The 19,182-nt window shown below is 39.9% G+C and overlaps 1 non-coding gene across 1 annotated transcript; it reads right to left on the reverse strand.

Moving 5' to 3' along the window:
* Positions 1–4,223: 4,223 nt before the first annotated feature.
* LOC141681501 (small nucleolar RNA R71) lies at positions 4,224–4,330 on the reverse strand. Its single transcript, XR_012558931.1, has one exon. It is a non-coding gene; the product is annotated as a small nucleolar RNA R71 (small nucleolar RNA).
* Positions 4,331–19,182: the final 14,852 nt, after the last annotated feature.

A 19,182-nucleotide genomic window follows, 5' to 3' on the forward strand; every position in this document is an offset into this window, starting at 1 on the left:
TTTGTGTGGTTATAAACCAACCACATCTCCTTCCTCCCTATGTCATGCTAATGTCATCATGTGATGTCATCCTCCCCTCTTTGTCCTCTTCTCATTGGTTGGATGACATCAACCCCACTAATCCCTTTGATTAGCTTCTAATTGTTTGCCTAATGACCGCTGATCTGTTATACGGTTCACTTAACTTTCGTTTTCGTTTATCGTTTGAGGGATCATACCCGGGATCTTAATACTTAGGTTCCCTTAACCTTTCTCAATACATTATATTCCTTTTTATGATCCTCTCTTATAATACTTTAATTTAAATCCTTTTTATCCTGTTACCTTATACTCAATTCTTTCCGTATCTAGTGGATTTTCCGGGAAAAATCAAAGTATTCGGAATTGGATTCTGACGATCTTTACATACACTTATATACCATATCGAGTACTAATAAAATCTCAGAATATCCATAACAGAACCCCTACATAGTGTGGCATGAAAAGTTTTCTTATCCAGCATAATCTGCAAAATCACTACTCATAAGGGTTTCAAAAAATTTTCCAAAAATTGGGGTTATTACAGTCTCCCCTCCTTAAAAGGATTCGGTCCCGGAATCAGATAGAAAATGAATAGGGATACTCTCTTAGCATTGCACTTTCTAACTCTCGAGTAAATTTTCCCACATTGTGGTTCTTCCATCAAACTCTGAATAGTTCGATAACCCTCCTCCTAAGCACTTGTTCCTTTTTACTCTATAACCCTTCCTGGTTGCTCCATATAGGTTACGTCGGGTTGCGTGTCTATGTGCTCATATGCCCTTATTTATCTGGCATCCGAATTACACTTCCTTAACATTGATACGTGAAACACGCTATGACTTGCTACATGTTCTGGGGTAAGGCTAGCTCATATGCTAACTTCCCAATACTTCTTAATATATCCAAGGGTCCGACAAATTGTGGACTTAGCTTTCCTTTCTTTCCAAATCTCATCAATCCTTTCCAAGGGTTTCCAAGGGGATACCTTTAACAACACTAGGTCCCCTACTTCCTATTCTTTGTCCTTTCGTGTCAAATCAACATACTTCTTATGTCCATCTTGGGCTACTACCAGCCGTCCTCTGATTAAATCTATTAAATCCTTGGTCCTTTGGACCACTGCTGGTCCGAGCATCTTGTGCTCTACAACTTCATCCTAACATAAGGGAGATCGACGTTGTCTTCCCTCAAGGATCTCATAAGACGACATCTCGATACCTGACATATGATCTATTATCGTAAGATAACTCAATCCGCGTTAAGTGATCATTCCAAATTCTTTCAAGTCTATTGCACAAACTCTCATTATAGCTTTTAGCATTAGAGCTTTTGCTTCTCAATACCCATTCTTTTCCAGTTCGTAATCGCTACTACCTTCCGTTCCTAATATTATACTGGTTATACCTTTGCTCGTTAGCATTCTATAACCTTTTAGTAACCACGTCAACCTTAGTATCACGAATGTGTTTCCATTCCGAATACCACCATAACTTTACTACTCCTTTTTCAGCTGTTTCTATTTTTGAAAGCTTGATCCATCATATAGAAGTAAAAGAATTCATTGAGAGATCACTATGATCATGAACACTTGTTACATTGCATAGTTAGTACAGAAGGTGGCCAGCCTTTAGTACTTGACAAGCAATTAAACAATAGATCGTATCCTACTCGACTTCTATCACACAGATAGATAGTCATTCGGCAATACCTCCCCTTCTGGAAGGGTTGTTCTTCTCAGTTTATATGAAATGAAAAGAAGAGAAAAGAACGAATTGAAGAGAATTGTAAATATATATAAAAAATATACTGTCACAAAATATCTGGCTTGGATTCTACCTCTGAACTATAGAGGTTTGTCATAGGAGAACAAAACATATATGTATTTATATCAACATCAAGTATTATAGCATCGCATTTCACATGCTTAAATATTTACTATTCCATCCATCATTCTATGGACCCATGCTCTTGCTCGAGCTTATACACAATCACCTTTGAAACTCCCTCGACATCGAAAATCAAATCTGGGATCTCATTTTGAGACATCATTGTTACTAGAATTCTATGCTTGGTGATAAGTGGTATTTTATACCACTTAGAACGTCTTAAAATGGCTTAAATTGGTGTCTTGAAATCAAGTATTTTGTGTATTTGATGCGTTTTTCTAGTGTTTATGCATTTCAGGGTATTAGTTGCATTTCGGAGGAGGAATCATCAAGAATAAGCCTTGGCATGTGTTCACCATTGAGAGAGGAAAAGAACGGGCAGATTACGGCGAAGAAACAGAGCAAACCTGGAATTTTTCCAGTAGGGTCCTGCGCGCCCGCGCAGCAATGCTGAGCGGCCGCGCAGCAGCCTTGCGCGCCCGCGCAGAAATGCTGAGCGGCCGCGCAGGGTCGGGGAAAAAGCTGAATTATTTTAGACTTCTACTTCTGTTTGGCTTCCAACTTCTATGTAATCTGAGTTTTATGGGACTATTATATAAGTAGATTTGAGACGTTTTCATAGAGAATAAGAGGGAGATTATGTTTTAGATTGTGTTTGGCGCAAGAAGCGAAGGAGATAAGGAAGAAGACCGATTTAGCACACCGCAATGAAGGAGGAAGCATATATTCTTGTGATTTTTATTTCGTTGTAACGTTGGATGCTAGTTTTCTTGCTTTAACTTATTTACTCTTGTGACGTACTCTGTTTTAATATAATTAGTTTAGTTATTATTTCCTTGTGTTGTTTATCATGATTTCATATGAACCCATGATGGCGATAAGTTCTATTATGGGCTAATCGTGATCATGGGGTTGCAACGGATTTATTATGGAATTCTTTAGTTAATTGTTTAATACTTTAGTGTGTGATGATTGCATGATATCTAGTATTGGTTGTGCGTATTCGTCTTATATGCGTCGCGAACATATAAGATAGGGTGTTAATCTCTTGTGAAGCGACGGTGGATCTTGAGATTTAGAACTTGCCATGCTAGCATAGGTTCATGTACATTGTGCATGATTAGTGGGTAATTCTAACAGTTTTATTTGCCCTATGTAATCAAAAGGAATAACTTGTGCTTAAATTGTTGTGTTGTCAATTTCTGTAGACATATAGGAACTCAACATAATTGATGACTATTCAACTTCTATCTTAATTGTGGATGTTTGGTAGAATGGTATTAGTACAATGAAAGTTGGCTTTTATCAGTTTCGTGTTATTCGATTAATGTCATCACTGTCACATGCTAAAGGTAATAACAATGGCTATAGAAGGAAGTAATAATGAAGTTGTGATCTCATGAGTGTTTTATTATTGATAAATTGAAGTGTTAGTTAAGTGGTTAATTAAGTAGTTAATTATAGTTAATATTTAATCAACAATTTTAAGTGTTATTATCTTAACATTGAGAAGTAATCATATATTGGTGAGTGAGTTTAATTAGACAAAAACTTAGTCTGAGTCTCTGAGGGAACGAACTAGAAAATATTCTATATTACTTGCGAACGCGTATACTTGCGTGAATATTAGTGCGTGATTTCGCCCTAACAAGTTTTTGGCGCCGCTGCCGGGGACTCGGCGTATTTGTTTAGTTTATGTACTTACCATCATTGGTCATTAGGACTCAGTGATTAGGACATAGTAGTTACTTACTCTTTTCGGTTGTGTTTCAGGTACTTTAGCAAGCGTTTATGCAAACTCGTTCTCGTGCTCGCAAGAGGACCTCAGATACAGCTGAAGAGAAAGACGAAGTTCTTGATACTCCGGAGAAGTTAGATTTTGAGGATTCGGATTCAGGAACTGAGCAGAAAGAACCAGTAAATATGGGAGATCGTATTGTTCAAGCTGATCCAGCTCTTATGGATTTTTCTCGGCCTAAAATTGATGACATTCAGTCAAGCATCCTTCATCCGGCTATTCAAGCTAACACCTTTGAAATCAAGCCAGGCACTATTCAGATGGTGCAGAATTCTGTTTCTTTTGGAGGAGCGGCAACTGAAGACCCCAACATGCACATAAGGAATTTTGTCGAGATCTGCAGCACTTTTAAGTATAATGGCGTGACTGATGAGGCTATCAAGTTGAGGCTTTTCCCATTCTCACTGAGGGATAAGGCTAAAGACTGGTTACATTCTGAACCAGCCTGGTCCATCACTACGTGGCAAGATCTTGCGTAAACGTTTCTGGTGAAGTTTTATCCAATGGCAAAGACTGCTGCTATGAGGAGTGCTCTTACTCAGTTTGCGCAGCAACCTACAGAATCTATGTGCGAGGCTTGGGAACGCTACAAGGAAATGTTGAGAAAATGTCCACATCATGGAATGCCGGATTGGATGGTAATCACTGGTTGGGGGCCCAATCTCGGCCCATGCTTGATGCAGCAGCTGGAGGCGCCTTATGGGCTAAAAGCTATACTGAGGCATATAATCTTATAGAGACAATGGCTGCAAATGAGCATCAAAACCCAACTCAGAGGATGACGTCAGGCAAGGTAGCAGGTATTCTGGAAGTTGATGCAGCCACCGCTATTGCAGCCCAGCTCCAAGCGCTATCAATGAAGGTTGATTTTTTGGCTACGTATGGAGTTAATCAAATAGCTATGGTTTGTGAGCTTTGTGCAGGTTCTCATGCTACGGATCAGTGTTCTCTTGTCAACGAATCTGTTCAGTATGTGAATAATTATCAGCGACAACAGCAGCCTGTGCCAGCGACCTATCATCCTAACAACAGAAATCATCCAAATTTCAGCTGGGGAAATAATCAGAATGCTATTCAGCCACCATATCAGCAAGGAGTGAGTAAACAGTTTAATCCACCTGGATTCCAGCAACCACAGCAGTATGCTACAAGGCAATCATATCCTCAACAGGGAAGTGCAGCTGCACCTACTAGTGCTGATTTTGAGGAACTTAAGCTGTTGTGCAAGAGTCAGGCGGTTTCTATCAAGACCTTGGAAAATCAAATCGGTCAATTAGCCAATGCAGTGCTCAATCGTCAACCTAGCACTCTTCCCAGTGACACGGAAGTACCAGGCAGGAAGGAAGCTAAAGAGCAAGTCAAGGCTATTACCTTAAGGTCTGGAAAAGTAGCTGATGCTGAAAAGGCAAAAGAAGTCGAAGCTGAAGTTAGAGATGAAGAATCTAAGCAAAAGGAGAAAGTGGCGGAACCAAAGAAGACTACTGTTGAACACACTCTGCCTGAGGCTAATACAGGGGAGAAATAGCTCTATCCTCCACCACCTTTTCCTAAGAGATTGCAGCAACAAAAGCTGGATAGACAGTTCGGGAAGTTTCTGGAGGTGTTCAAGAAACTTCACATCAATATACCTTTCGTTGAGGCTCTGGAACAAATGCCTAGTTATGTGAAGTTTATGAAGACTATTCTTTCAAGGAAGGTGAAACTGGATGACCTTGAAACCGTTGCTCTCACGGAAGAATGCAGCGCTGTTCTGCAGCAAAAGTTACCACCAAAACTGAAAGATCCAGGAAGCTTCACCATTCCTTGCACCATTGGCAATCTAACTTTTGACAAGTGCCTTTGTGATTTGGGAGCAAGCATTAATCTGATGTCGTTGTCGATCTTTAAAAAGCTGGATATGCCTGATCCAAAACCCACATACATGTCGCTACAATTGGCTGACCGTTCCATTACTTACCCAAGGGGCATAGTTGAGGATGTGCTCGTCAAGGTGGATAAGCTCTTCTTTCCTGCTGATTTTGTTATTCTGGATTTTGAGGAAGATAAGAAAATTCCCATAATCTTGGGGAGGCCTTTCTTGGCTACTGGCCGTACCTTGATAGATGTGCAAAAAGGGGAACTTACTATGCGGGTCCAAGATCAGGATGTGACCTTCAACGTATTCAAGGCAATGAAATTCCCTACAGAAGATGAGGAGTGCTTAAAAGTGGATGTGATTGATTCTGCGGTTACTCCGGAACTCGATCACATGCTAATGTCTGATGTATTGGAAAAGGCCTTAGTGGGGGAATTTGACAGTGATGATGAAAATAGCAACGAGCAATTACAATATCTGAACGCTTCTCCATGGAAGTGAAAGCTTGACATACCATTTGAATCTCTTGGTACTTCTGACCTTAAGAATGCTGAAGGGAAGCTCAAACCATCAATAGAGGAAGCACCTATCTTGGAGCTCAAACCATTACCTGAACACTTGAGGTATGCTTTTTTAGGTGATTCATCTACGTTACCTGTTATTATTTCAGCTGACCTTTCAGGTAGTGAGGAAGACAAGCTCTTAAGGATTTTGAGAGAATTCAAATCGGCTATAGGATGGACCATAGCAGACATCAAGGGGATAAGTCCTTCATATTGTATGCATAAAATTCTGTTAGAGGAAGGTAGTAAGCCAACTGTGGAACAACAGCGAAGACTGAACCCGATCATGAAGGAGGTGGTGAAGAAAGAAATTCTGAAATGGCTAGATGCAGGCATCATTTATCCTATTTCTGACAGCTCGTGGGTGAGCCCCGTGCAATGTGTACCTAAGAAAGGAGGTATCACTGTGGTCGCAAATGAAAAGAATGAGCTCATCCCTACTCGAACAGTTACAGGATGGAGAGTATGCATGGATTATAGAAAATTGAACAAAGCCACAAGGAAGGATCACTTCCCTCTCCCATTCATTGATCAAATGCTTGACAGATTGGCGGGACATGAGTATTTTTGTCTGCTGGATGGTTATTCCGGGTATAATCAGATTTGTATTGCACCAGAGGATCAGGAAAAGACTACCTTCACTTGTCCATTTGGCACATTTGCTTTTCGAAGAGTTTCGTTTGGGTTATGTGGCGCCCCGGCCACCTTTCAGAGATGTATGATGGCTATATTCTCTGACATGATTGGAAATAACGTCGAAGTGTTCATGGATGACTTCTCCGTCTTTGGACACTCATATGATGAATGTTTGAATAATCTGCGCGCCGTACTCAAAAGATGCGTGGAAACTAATTTGGTGCTTAATTGGGAGAAATGTCATTTTATGGTGCGTGAAGGCATTATCCTTGGGCATAAGGTCTCTAGAAAAGGTCTGGAGGTGGACAAGGCCAAGGTGGGAGTCATTGAAAATCTTACCCCACCTAATTCGGTGAAAGGAATCCGTAGTTTTCTCGGTCATGCGGGTTTTTATCGGCGATTCATCAAGGACTTTTCAAAGATATCTAAGCCGTTGTGCAATTTACTTGAGAAAGATGTGCCTTTTAAATTTGATGATGAATGTTTGGCAGCATTCGAGACTCTCAAGGGGAGTTTGATCACGGCACCAGTTATTACAGCACCAGATTGGACAGAACCGTTTGAGATGATGTGTGATGCGAGTGACTATGCGGTAGGTGCAGTTCTGGGACAGTGCAAGAAAAATCTCTTCCATGTGGTCTACTATGCGAGTAAGACTTTAAATGGGGCCCAATTGAACTACACCACTACTGAGAAGGAGCTTTTGGCTATAGTCTTTGGCTTTGAGAAATTTCGATCTTATCTGCTTGGTACGAAAGTAACAGTATTCACTGATCATGCAGCTATTCGCTATCTGGTTTCTAAGAAGGATTCGAAGCCGAGACTCATTCGTTGGGTGCTTTTACTTCAGGAATTTGAGTTAGAGATCAAAGATAGAAAAGGTACTGAGAATCAAGTAGCTGACCATCTCTCTAGGTTGGAGAATCCCGATTCTACTTCACAAGATAGGACGTTAATCAATGAATCTTTTCCGGATGAGCAGTTGTTTGCAATTCAGGAGGAAGAACCATGGTTTGCAGATATTGTAAACTATCTTGTCAGCAATATAATGCCGCTTAATTTGACATCCGCTCAGAAGAAGAAGTTTCTGCATGAGGTGAAGTGGTATATGTGGGATGAACCATATTTGTTTAGACAGGGAGCTGATCAGATCATCAGGAGATGTATCCCGTTCTGTGAGACGGAGGGGATATTACGAGACTGCCATTCCACGGTTTATGGTGGACACTATGGAGGTGAGAAGACGGCAGCTCGTATTCTGCAAGCAGGTTTTTTCTGGCCTACTTTGTTCAAGGATGCTCATTAGTTTGTTTTAAGGTGTGATCGTTGCCAAAGAGTGGGAAATTTGTCAAGGAAGGATGAGATGCCATTAAATGTGATGCTTGAAGTCGAGGTCTTTGATGTATGGGGAATCGATTTCATGGGGCCTTTTATCTCGTCTTGCAATAATCAATACATCTTGCTGGCAGTCGATTATGTCTCAAAATGGGTCGAAGTTAAAGCTTTACTAACAAATGATGCAAAGGCAATGCTAAATTTTCTTCATAAGCAAATTTTCACAAGGTTTGGAACGCCTCGGGTAATCATAAGTGATGAAGGATCGCATTTTTGCAACCGTAAGTTCACTTCTATGATGCAGCGTTATAATGTGAATCATCGAGTAGCTACTGCCTATCATCCGCAAACAAATTGTCAAGCGGAAGTGTCTAACAGAGAGATAAAGCGCATTCTAGAGAAGGTTGTTTGTCCGTCAAGGAAGGATTGGTCTTTAAAGCTCGATGAAGCTGTTTGGGCTTACAGAACAGCATACAAAACTTCCCTTGGGATGTCACCGTTTCAGTTGGTGTACGGTAAGGGATGTCATCTACCGGCGGAGCTTGAGCATAAGGCCTACTGGGCATTGAAGAAATTGAACCTGGATTTAGATGCAGCTGGTAAGAAAAGAATGCTTCAGCTTAATGAACTTGATGAATTTCGACTTCAAGCGTACGAGAATAACAAAATGTATAAGGAAAAGGTGAAGAGGTGGCACGATAGGAAGCTACATCCTAAGTTATTTGTGCCAGGGCAACAAGTTCTGTTATTCAACTCTCGGCTCCGACTTTTTCCTGGGAAGTTGAAATCAAGGTGGTCTGGACCTTTTATTGTCAAAACCGTGTTTCCACATGGAGCGGTGGAAATTTTTGAGAATGATTCGGACCAAGCATTCAAGGTTAACGGTCAGCGGTTGAAGTACTACTATGGGGACATGGCAAACCGAGAGGTGGTTAGTGCCATTTTGTTGACTACTTGAGAAAGGTACGGAACGTCAAGCTAATGACGAAAAAGAAGCGCTGCATGGGAGGCAACCCATGAATTGTTGTTACAGGAACCCTTAGAAGTTAATAACCTATCCAAAAACACAAAAAAATCAGAAAAAAGGGGCTGAAAAAAAAATTTCCAGAGACCCTCTGCGCGCCCGCGCAGTAATGCTGAGCGGCCGCGCAGGGGTCGAGTTCCAGAAAATTTTTTACAGTTCAGAAAAAAAAAAAAAAAAAAAAAAAAAAAACACAAAAACCCATCACAGCCCATAAACCCACGAATTCTTTTCCCATTACCCCATGATTTTATCCCTCAACCTCACTCCTAAACTAATTTAACCTACTCCACACCCTATATATACATACACCTATCCCACATATCTCCCACAAACTTCCTACACTTAAACCCTCTCATAAACATCAAAAATCAGTTCTTACACACTTTTATTCACAAATCAATGGCACCCAAGAGAGCACGCACTATTGACAGCAGCAGCACAGTTCCTACTGCTGATTCATCAAGGGGTACTGCTGCAAGGCCTCGGTTAACTGACAGAGCTGCGGAGGAGGAGTACACTAGGCTGTTGGGGAAGCCGATTCTGAAAGAGAGGGGGTTTTTACCATCAGGGAGGGATGGTGAGTTGTTGCCCATGATTGCAGAGAAGGGGTGGATAGCTTTTTGTGAGTCACCCGAGGCAGTACCGATGAGTGTTGTTCGCGAGTTCTACGCGAACGCGAAGGCTGAAAAGAATGGGTTTTCTATAGTTTGTGGGCTGACGGTTGATTATCATCCTGCGGCGATTCGCCGTGTGATTGGACAGCGAGAGAGGAAGCCCGAGGAGGAGAACTGGAATGAAAAGACTGCTGAGGATTTTGACTTGGATTTGATTTGTGCGACTCTCTGTCGACCGGGCACAGTTTGCAACCGCAGTCCAGCCAATAATGAGTATCGTCACTTTCCGGCGATCGCCATGAACAGGTATGCCCGTGCATGGAATGCATTTATATGTGCTAATATTTTGCCTTCTTCACATGCACACGAGGTCACAGTTGAGAGAGCACAGTTGTTGTGGGGAATTCTGAATGAGGAATACTATGTGGACCTTGGTGAGTTTATCTACCAAGGAATTCTGAAGTTTTTGAGGGGAGCAAAGCATATGAACATCCCTTATGCATCCACGGTTACGAAGCTATGCCGAGCAGTAGGAGTGAACTGGCTGGCTCATGAGCAGTTGTAGTTGCCAGCAGCTCCGATAGATTCTGGCACTCTGAATGGGATGCAGGAGTGGACCGGTGGTGAGCCTGAGGAGCATGGGCTGGGTTATCATCTTCCAGGAGGGCGTCCAACACGAGGTGCTACTATGGCTAGGCCAGGGCGTGGTGAGGCTGGTTCTTCGAGAGCTCAGGAGGGTGTTGGGATGGGTGATGCCCAGTATAGGAGGCTTTCACGGCGGATGGATGCCATGTATGAGACGCAGAGCAGGTTTGCTCAGGAGCTCACCCTTGCGTTAGGGACTGCTTTTTGAGGCCTTGGAGCTGATATCCAATGGCCAGTTTTTGGTGAGGACTCTGCATACCCGCCGCCTGATACTCCACCCACTGAGGGTGATGATGATGATGACTCCGAGTAGGTATACCCTGTGTTCCTTTCTACTACCTTCACCGGGGACAGTGAAGATTTTAAGTTTGGGGGTGGTAGTTAAGGAATATTTTATGTGTGTCATATAGCTGCATATTCATGATAGTTAGTTCATATAGTTGCATAATTTTTGCCATATAGTTTTTTTTATAGCTTTAGTTGTTTGTCATATCATATAGCTCATGCATATACCATGATCCCTTTTGCAATGATTTATCGACTGAATTGTGATATTGATGCGAGTGTAGTGATAGCATTAAAGTGTTATTAAGTTGTGTAGGTTGATATGCATGCTAGAAGCACTTGTATTTTTACTAAGTCTTAGAGAATGCTTAAGGGCTAGATTGTTGTTATGATCTGATTATTTTCGAGGATAATCTATTTATTATGCTTAGAATTTGATAATAGGTTCTTAGTGGTAAAGGCATGAAAAAAAGAAAAAAAATGGAGTAAAAATGGAATTTGTTGCTAGTTGTGGCTAGGCGTCAAATGGCTAGTAACCGGCTCGCATGTTATGCGAGTAGTCTAGGGTTGAGCAAGATGGATCGAAATGTACTTGCTCAGAAGAAAAAAAAAATATTTTGCATAATTGATCAAGAGTGGGCTCTTTGGTATTCGAGTTATTAAGTTCTTAGGGGACTTTGTGCCTAGTGACCTAAGGCTTTTAGAGTCTGGGATCCGCTAACCTAACGCTCGTTACATGGATACCATTGTATAAGTCTTTTGTGGACCTCACTCATTGCACGATCAAATAAGCATTTGAGTTGTAAATAAAAAGCACGATTCCGTAGTAAGCTCCAGAGTTCTTGTAGTGTTGTATATCACTTTGTGCCTAGAATTTTTATTCTTTGTATAATCGTAGGATTGCCTTGAGGATAGTCTAGTCATAGTAATTGGTCTAGTTCCGAAGCATATCTGTTAAGCATTTGCACACACCACGTTTCTGGCTGTATGTCCGTTTGCATGAGTTAATTGATCTTTAGTATCTAACTGCATTCGTTGAGACGTGACAATTTGGTTGGTTAATTGTAGTAAGGGGGATCGTTGCATTTTCATATAGATTGCATTCATGCATATTTTTCTATGTTTTGAGTCTGTGACGCTTGAGGACAAGCATCGATTTAAGTTTGGGGGTGTGATAAGTGGTATTTTATACCACTTAGAACGTCTTAAAATGGCTTAAATTGGTGTCTTGAAATCAAGTATTTTGTGTATTTGATGCGTTTTTCTAGTGTTTATGCATTTCAGGGTATTAGTTGCATTTCGGAGGAGGAATCATCAAGAATAAGCCTTGGCATGTGTTCACCATTGAGAGAGGAAAAGAACGGGCAGATTACGGTGAAGAAACGGAGCAAACCTGGAATTTTTCCAGTAGGGTCCTGCGCGCCCGCGCAGCAATGCTGAGCGGCCGCGCAGCAGCCTTGCGCGCCCGCGCAGAAATGCTGAGCGGCCGTGCAGGGTCAGGGAAAAAGCTGAATTATTTTAGACTTCTACTTCTGTTTGGCTTCCAACTTCTATGTAATCTGAGTTTTATGGGACTATTATATAAGTAGATTTGAGACGTTTTCATAGAGAATAAGAGGGAGATTATGTTTTAGATTGTGTTTGGCGCAAGAAGCGAAGGAGATAAGGAAGAAGACCGATTTAGCACACCGCAACGAAGGAGGAAGCATATATTCTTGTGATTTTTGTTTCGTTATAACGTTGGATGCTAGTTTTCTTGCTTTAACTTATTTACTCTTGTGACGTACTCTGTTTTAATATAATTAGTTTAGTTATTATTTCCTTGTGTTGTTTATCATGATTTCATATGAACCCATGATGGCGATAAGTTCTATTATGGGCTAATCGTGATCATGGGGTTGCAACGGATTTATTATGGAATTCTTTAGTTAATTGTTTAATACTTTAGTGTGTGATGATTGCATGATATCTAGTATTGGTTGTGCGTATTCGTCTTATGTGCGTCGCGAACATATAAGATAGGGTGTTAATCTCTTGTGAAGCGACGGTGGATCTTGAGATTTAGAACTTGCCATGCTAGCATAGGTTCATGTACGTTGTGCATGATTAGTGGGTAATTCTAACAGTTTTATTTGCCCTATGTAATCAAAAGGAATAACTTGTGCTTAAATTGTTGTGTTGTCAATTTCTGTAGACATATAGGAACTCAACATAATTGATGACTATTCAACTTCTATCTTAATTGTGGATGTTTGGTAGAATGGTATTAGTACAATGAAAGTTGGCTTTTATCAGTTTCGTGTTATTCGATTAATGTCATCACTGTCACATGCTAAAGGTAATAACAATGGCTATAGAAGGAAGTAATAATGAAGTTGTGATCTCATGAGTGTTTTATTATTGATAAATTGAAGTGTTAGTTAAGTGGTTAATTAAGTAGTTAATTATAGTTAATATTTAATCAACAATTTTAAGTGTTATTATCTTAACATTGAGAAGTAATCATATATTGGTGAGTGAGTTTAATTAGACAAAAACTTAGTCTGAGTCTCTGAGGGAACGAACTAGAAAATATTCTATATTACTTGCGAACGCGTATACTTGCGTGAATATTAGTGCGTGATTTCGCCCTAACACTTGCACCGCAACCTTCCTCATATAGTAATACGACTCTCTTTTCATAAGAGGGAATAAATATTCAATAGGTAGATACTCTACTTAATTAGTCTATCAATGATAACTTATACACTACCACGACCCGATTAGTGGTACTCAATCTCAACATCCATTCCAATACAACTCTCACGGTTGTAATCAGCTCATTACTCGCAGAATCATTGCTGCATTACTATGGTCCACCACTGACCTACTGTCGTCATTCACTTTCCATGAAATCTTAATATCTAATCATACGGAGTCCATACATCTCGTATAGAATTCTTCTAAGGAGTTAACATAACCACCAATCACAATTCATGAAGAACACTCCAAACTCTGACGTACTTTCATGACATGAAGTAGATAAAATTGCAGAAGAGTTTCAGTCAAAGCAACGATAGCAGGTTAATACCATTCTTAATCGTATACCTTAAATAGAAGACTTAACTCAAGGGTTCATCTAGTCCTTTTTGAAACATGGTCCTGGCTTATTCTCAAGATAGTAGCTTCTGAGATAAATAGCCTGCTCATGGCGATTACACGAATTAAACCTTTACCAACTACTATTACGGTTGGGTATTGCACAGTCATCAGAAGGAATGTCGATCTTCCAAACCATAATACCATCTTCACGGCTTTAACCATTATCATTGTATTCTTCTGGCACGAGCGCCGATAATTATCCTTTTACCTTTAAAGTGTCGGCCACCTCTTTGGCCTTTCCTGATAGTAAAATTTCCTTACATTCAATGTCATTTTAACCACCTCCAAGTAATTTTCTATCTCATTTCAATCACAGCTTATGTGAAGATGTTTTCCTTAAAGTCTGATGAGTAAAAATAAATAAAAAAAATAAATTATCACCATTTTTCCATAAGTTATTGCCTCAGTCTTTAGAGGTTAATCACTGTCACGACTGACTTTTAATCATACTTAGAACATCTTTTATATTAGGTCCTAATTGCCCTGAACAATTTCGACCTTTACTGGTTCGATCCATATTCTCTCGTCGTTTAACACGTGCCCCACTTGGCATCATTATAATTACGTCATATTTCCTTTATCAACATTTTTACTCTTGAGAATTTTGAATATTACCTTTCTCCTTGTAAAACCTCTAAGGTTATCCTTGAATCGTTCCTCCTGTATTCCCTAGATGCAAGGCATATCGAAATACCCTTTACTAATACTAGAACCATTATCTATATGTTTCTAAAAAATTTCCCTACTGATACTTAAAGGTTGTTATTACCTTAATCCTTTCCAATTTATACTGTCAAAACTCATACTGTCCCTATTAAAGGTGAAATGCCAACCTTTATGCATTCCCCTATGATTCATTTTAAGTTACCGATATTCTATCCTTAATTCCACCTTTAAAAAAAGTACATGCATCCTTCCATGGATAAATCAAGTCATATATCCTTGATAGATTATCTTATTCAATCATTCCCACCTCGATAGTCTATACCCATTTCACAATAGCTTCCTTATTCAAACTGAGGTCAACCCATATGGCCTTCAAAAGATAGCAACGGTTATCCGCTTGTCTTGCCTAATTTGGTAACGATAACAAGGATGTTCTGGAAGATATTGGTCGTGTTCAACGTGAACCTCTTCTTAATAATTCCTTATTTACTTTTGTTGTTTATCTCAACAGTCACCTCAATACTGGGATACCTTTCCTACCTGGCGTCTCCCTTTCTGGGTATCAAGCCACCGGTCTTACACTTCACATTCTTGAAGGTCACTTACTTCATCCAATTTTCCTAATTTCCTACTTCCTTTTCTCCTCAGTCTATCCGCATCTCATTATTTATCCTTCGAACTATCTCAAGGTTTCCTCGAATCCTCCCAACTTACAGGGGATAAAATATATGTATCTCTTATGCCTTCAACCATCAATTTTAACTCATGGTGAATCACCCTCATCCTGACGAATGTATACTTTTCTATTTCTATTGCTACGAGTCTTTAGGGTTTCCTCATACCCAACTCCCTTATCATACCTCAAACTCTATTGCCTTTATATTCCTTTCCACTTCAGTTTCTTTTTATTTTCCTTTCTCTTATCCTTATTTCATGAACCAACACAACATAAGTATTGATTTCAAACATCCCGTCATTCTGGATTCGTGTCCTCAGAACGAATCTTGACAACTTTTACAACTTAGATTCATAATTCATCATACTCATCCGCTTTTGTTCTAGCTCCAAAGCTTTTACACTATCTCCTTATCTTTGGGAATTACTTTCCCGAAAATAATTGACTGAACTTAAATCAGTTTATTATAATCTCTTGCTTCGTGCCTTCCTTGGCCTTTCACCAGCGGGTGGCCTCTCTCTTAGGAGGGTAAGTGACAAAACAATCTTTTGTGATTCGTCCATCATTTAGAATCTCAAATGATTCCTATATTTCCTTTAGCGAGGTTCTTGCCTCGACCGGTTCAGCTTGTTCCTTGGAACTCTAAGGGCTTAGCGACTTAAAGGCCCTGAAAGAATTTCTCACCGCATTGTTTTCTCAAGGTGGTGGTTGGGGATAATAGTCTAAGTTCTGTCTAGAAAGGTCCATAAATTTTCGTATAGGAGTACCGTCTCGGGTCTCCTTTCCTTACTCGACTTCTGTTTCCTTATTCTGAACATTTCCTCCTCCTCCCCATAATCGGGGTCCTCCTACATATTTTAAATCTTCATTTTCCACTTCATCATGTTATAGGTTCCTTCGATCTTGATGGCGACCTCCCTGACTATCACGTTCAGGGTTTGCTCTAAATCTTATTCCTCAAACTAGCTTTCATCTAAGATCTCATCTTTAAGCTCTTGAACATTTGGAACCCAAATTCTGTAGGAATACCTCATTATTCCCTTATCATCTTTCTCGGTATTAATCTCTTATCTATTTGTTGGCTCTCTGCCTTCATTCATCACTTTTTCTGGCACAATCTATTCTTTTCCAATAATTTGAACTGTATTGCAATCTCAAACAGCTTTTCGGTACCGGCTCCGGTTACCTTCACTTCTATTTCCATTTTCTCATAATCTCTTATAAACTCTCCAAAAGACATTATCATCTTGATTCTCTCATTTTTACTAAGGGCATCAACCACCACATTGGCTTTCCCCAAATGATAAAGAATCTCCCAATCATAATTCTTGATTAGCTCTAACCGCCTCGTCTGGCATATGTTGAGCTCTTTCTACGTGAAAATGTACTAGAGCACTTATGGCTTGTGTAAATCTCGCACTTTTCTCCATACAAGTAGTGCCTCCAATCTTTAGGGCAAAACTATTGCCACGAGCCCAAGCTCATGGGTGGGGATATCGAATTTTATATTCCCTTAATTGTCTTGACGCGTACGCGATTACCTGGTTGTGCTGTATAAGAAGCACCCTAATTCCTTATGCGAAGCGTCAATACAAATCACAAAATCTCCTTTTTCCATCCGACAATACCAACATAGGGGCCGTCACCAACCTTTGCTTCAGTTGTTAAAAGCTTTTCTCGTATTTCTCTGTCCATTCAAACTTCTCAGTCTTACGAGTAAACCGCGTTAAAGGGGCTACTATCTTTACAAACTTGAACGAACCTCCGGTAGTGACTGGCCAATCCTACCTCTGGTAGTTTCCCTAACCATGGTCATCAATTCCTCAATGGTCCTTTATTCATTCTTGTTAGGATCTTCCACGAGATCCTCCTCAGCAACAATCCCATCTAGGACAACATCATCAACCATTACATCCTCAATATGAACATCATCCGGTCCTGCGTTAGGACGCTCTATCGGATCCACAATCCGATCTCCAATTAGTAATAAAACATCATCGCGCTGTTACTCCTCAACCTCAGGGTTCGGTGTCCCGCTACCATATACGATAACGAACTACGCTTCTATCACGATATTTATAAGGGTTCCCATAAGGGTTTTAACTGTCAGTACTACGTTAGGTAGCCCGACTATGAACTTGGCAAGAGTTCTTATTATCTTAGTTATTATCTTAACGTCACATCATCTCAGAGGTTTATAACGCTTAGCTCTGATACCACTTCGGTAACACCACCAAATCCGGGGTCAGGGATCCGGGTTGTCACGAGTTCCATTTCCCTTAATAACACCCAATCTTAATAAATAATCAACTACTCTGTATTGTTACCCCACAATAAACACACACACCACAAGTTATAGTCTCAGAGATGAATATCCAAAAATAATCACAAGTTGTTTTATTCCACAATTATATGCCAATACACCTTAAACGGGTTTCTGAATAAATTTACATTTCTTTGCCATTATTACAATTGATAAAGATACATAAGTCTGGTACATCAAAATTTGAAAGCCTAGCCTATTGGTAGTTCCTACCTCAGCTACAGCGACATCAACGCCTATAGGAAACTGCGGAACGTTTCCTAATCGCTTGCGAATCGGGAGCTTGGTCATGTTCATCTTATCTATCTGATATTGTGTGATGAAAGAAGAAAGCAAGGGTGAGCAACAAGCCCACCGAAATAATATGTATAATAATTTACAATATATGAGCATTCTCATAGTACTCAAGAAAGTCTTGGTCAAGAAGAAATGAACCAAGTTGATATCTTAATGCGATGAAGTCGCAAAATATTCAGTATATATATATATACTTTTCAAAATATTGGAAGTCCTCTTCCATGCATAATACACACAGAGTTCCAGTGTATAACTGTATAAAAATACCGTTGCAAGGTGATCTCATATATCTAACCTTGTCTCAACGTTTTTCTGAAAATCTTTGTCATGCATAAGATAATCATTTACTAGATATAAGTTTAAAAGATGAAGTTACAAGATACTCCAATATACTTATATCTTTTCCAATACTACTTGAACTACCACCGTTCAAGTTATAATTAGTTTCAAAAGTTCATCACGTAGATGAGACTACAAGACCAGATTTGAATAGATTAAATCTTTAAAATATCATCAAAATAAAATGAAGTTACGAGATACTTCATTTGATGCAAACATCATTTTGAAAACTTGACCCTGCCAACACTCAACAATCGCCCAACCGTAGCCTTTCTATCGAAGTGCTCTGGGTAGTGTTCCAGAAATATCCAATTGGATGATGAACTCATTACGGGAGTTTGCCGCGCCAGGAAGACCACTTACGATGATCAGTTGTAGTAGTGCAACCCCACCATTTTCTACATGTAGAGGAGAACCTGTCGGATTTACTTGTCAACCGAACACTGAACTCCTAAGGAATGGACCACCTTAGCGGAACTTCCAGGCCATTTGGGCCAATATAATAAGGCTGGGCCGGCGCTACTCGACCACTTACGCCACTCCTAGTTCAGATGAAATCCATGACTCTGAAACGTAAAGCTCGTCCCCACTTTCCCCAAGTAGAAACTTGTTGATACGGCTCCACCAAGAAGTCGTATCTAGTTGGAAAGGAAAACTCACCGATATTTCCCAGGTGATGCCTGTTAATGGATTAACTTGTTCCAAGAATTTTACTTCCCGAGTGTTGGGTAAGTAATCAAAAACTCTTTTATCAAGACAACAACCTTGTTGCGAATATAAAACACACCACAGAGCCGGATCCCTCAGGTTTTGAGCGAGTATTTAAATCCCCTTTTTAAAAGGAAGATCTTAAATATAAAAATGAGTTTTGGGATCCGCTCTAACTTTTGAAAATCATTTTAAAGACTTGAAAACACTTTTAAGAATGTTTGGAGTGATGCTGATTTAATAAAATAAATCAGTCCCAATATATAAAAATATCTGAATATTATTATTTAAATAATATTCCCATAAAGAATAATCTTTATAAAAATAATTGAAGTAGATGTTGTAAAACTTATACTTGAAATGACTCTTA

The sequence above is a fragment of the Apium graveolens genome, chromosome 8 (assembly GCF_009905375.1).
Source record: "Apium graveolens cultivar Ventura chromosome 8, ASM990537v1, whole genome shotgun sequence".
Taxonomy (NCBI): Eukaryota; Viridiplantae; Streptophyta; class Magnoliopsida; order Apiales; family Apiaceae; genus Apium; species Apium graveolens.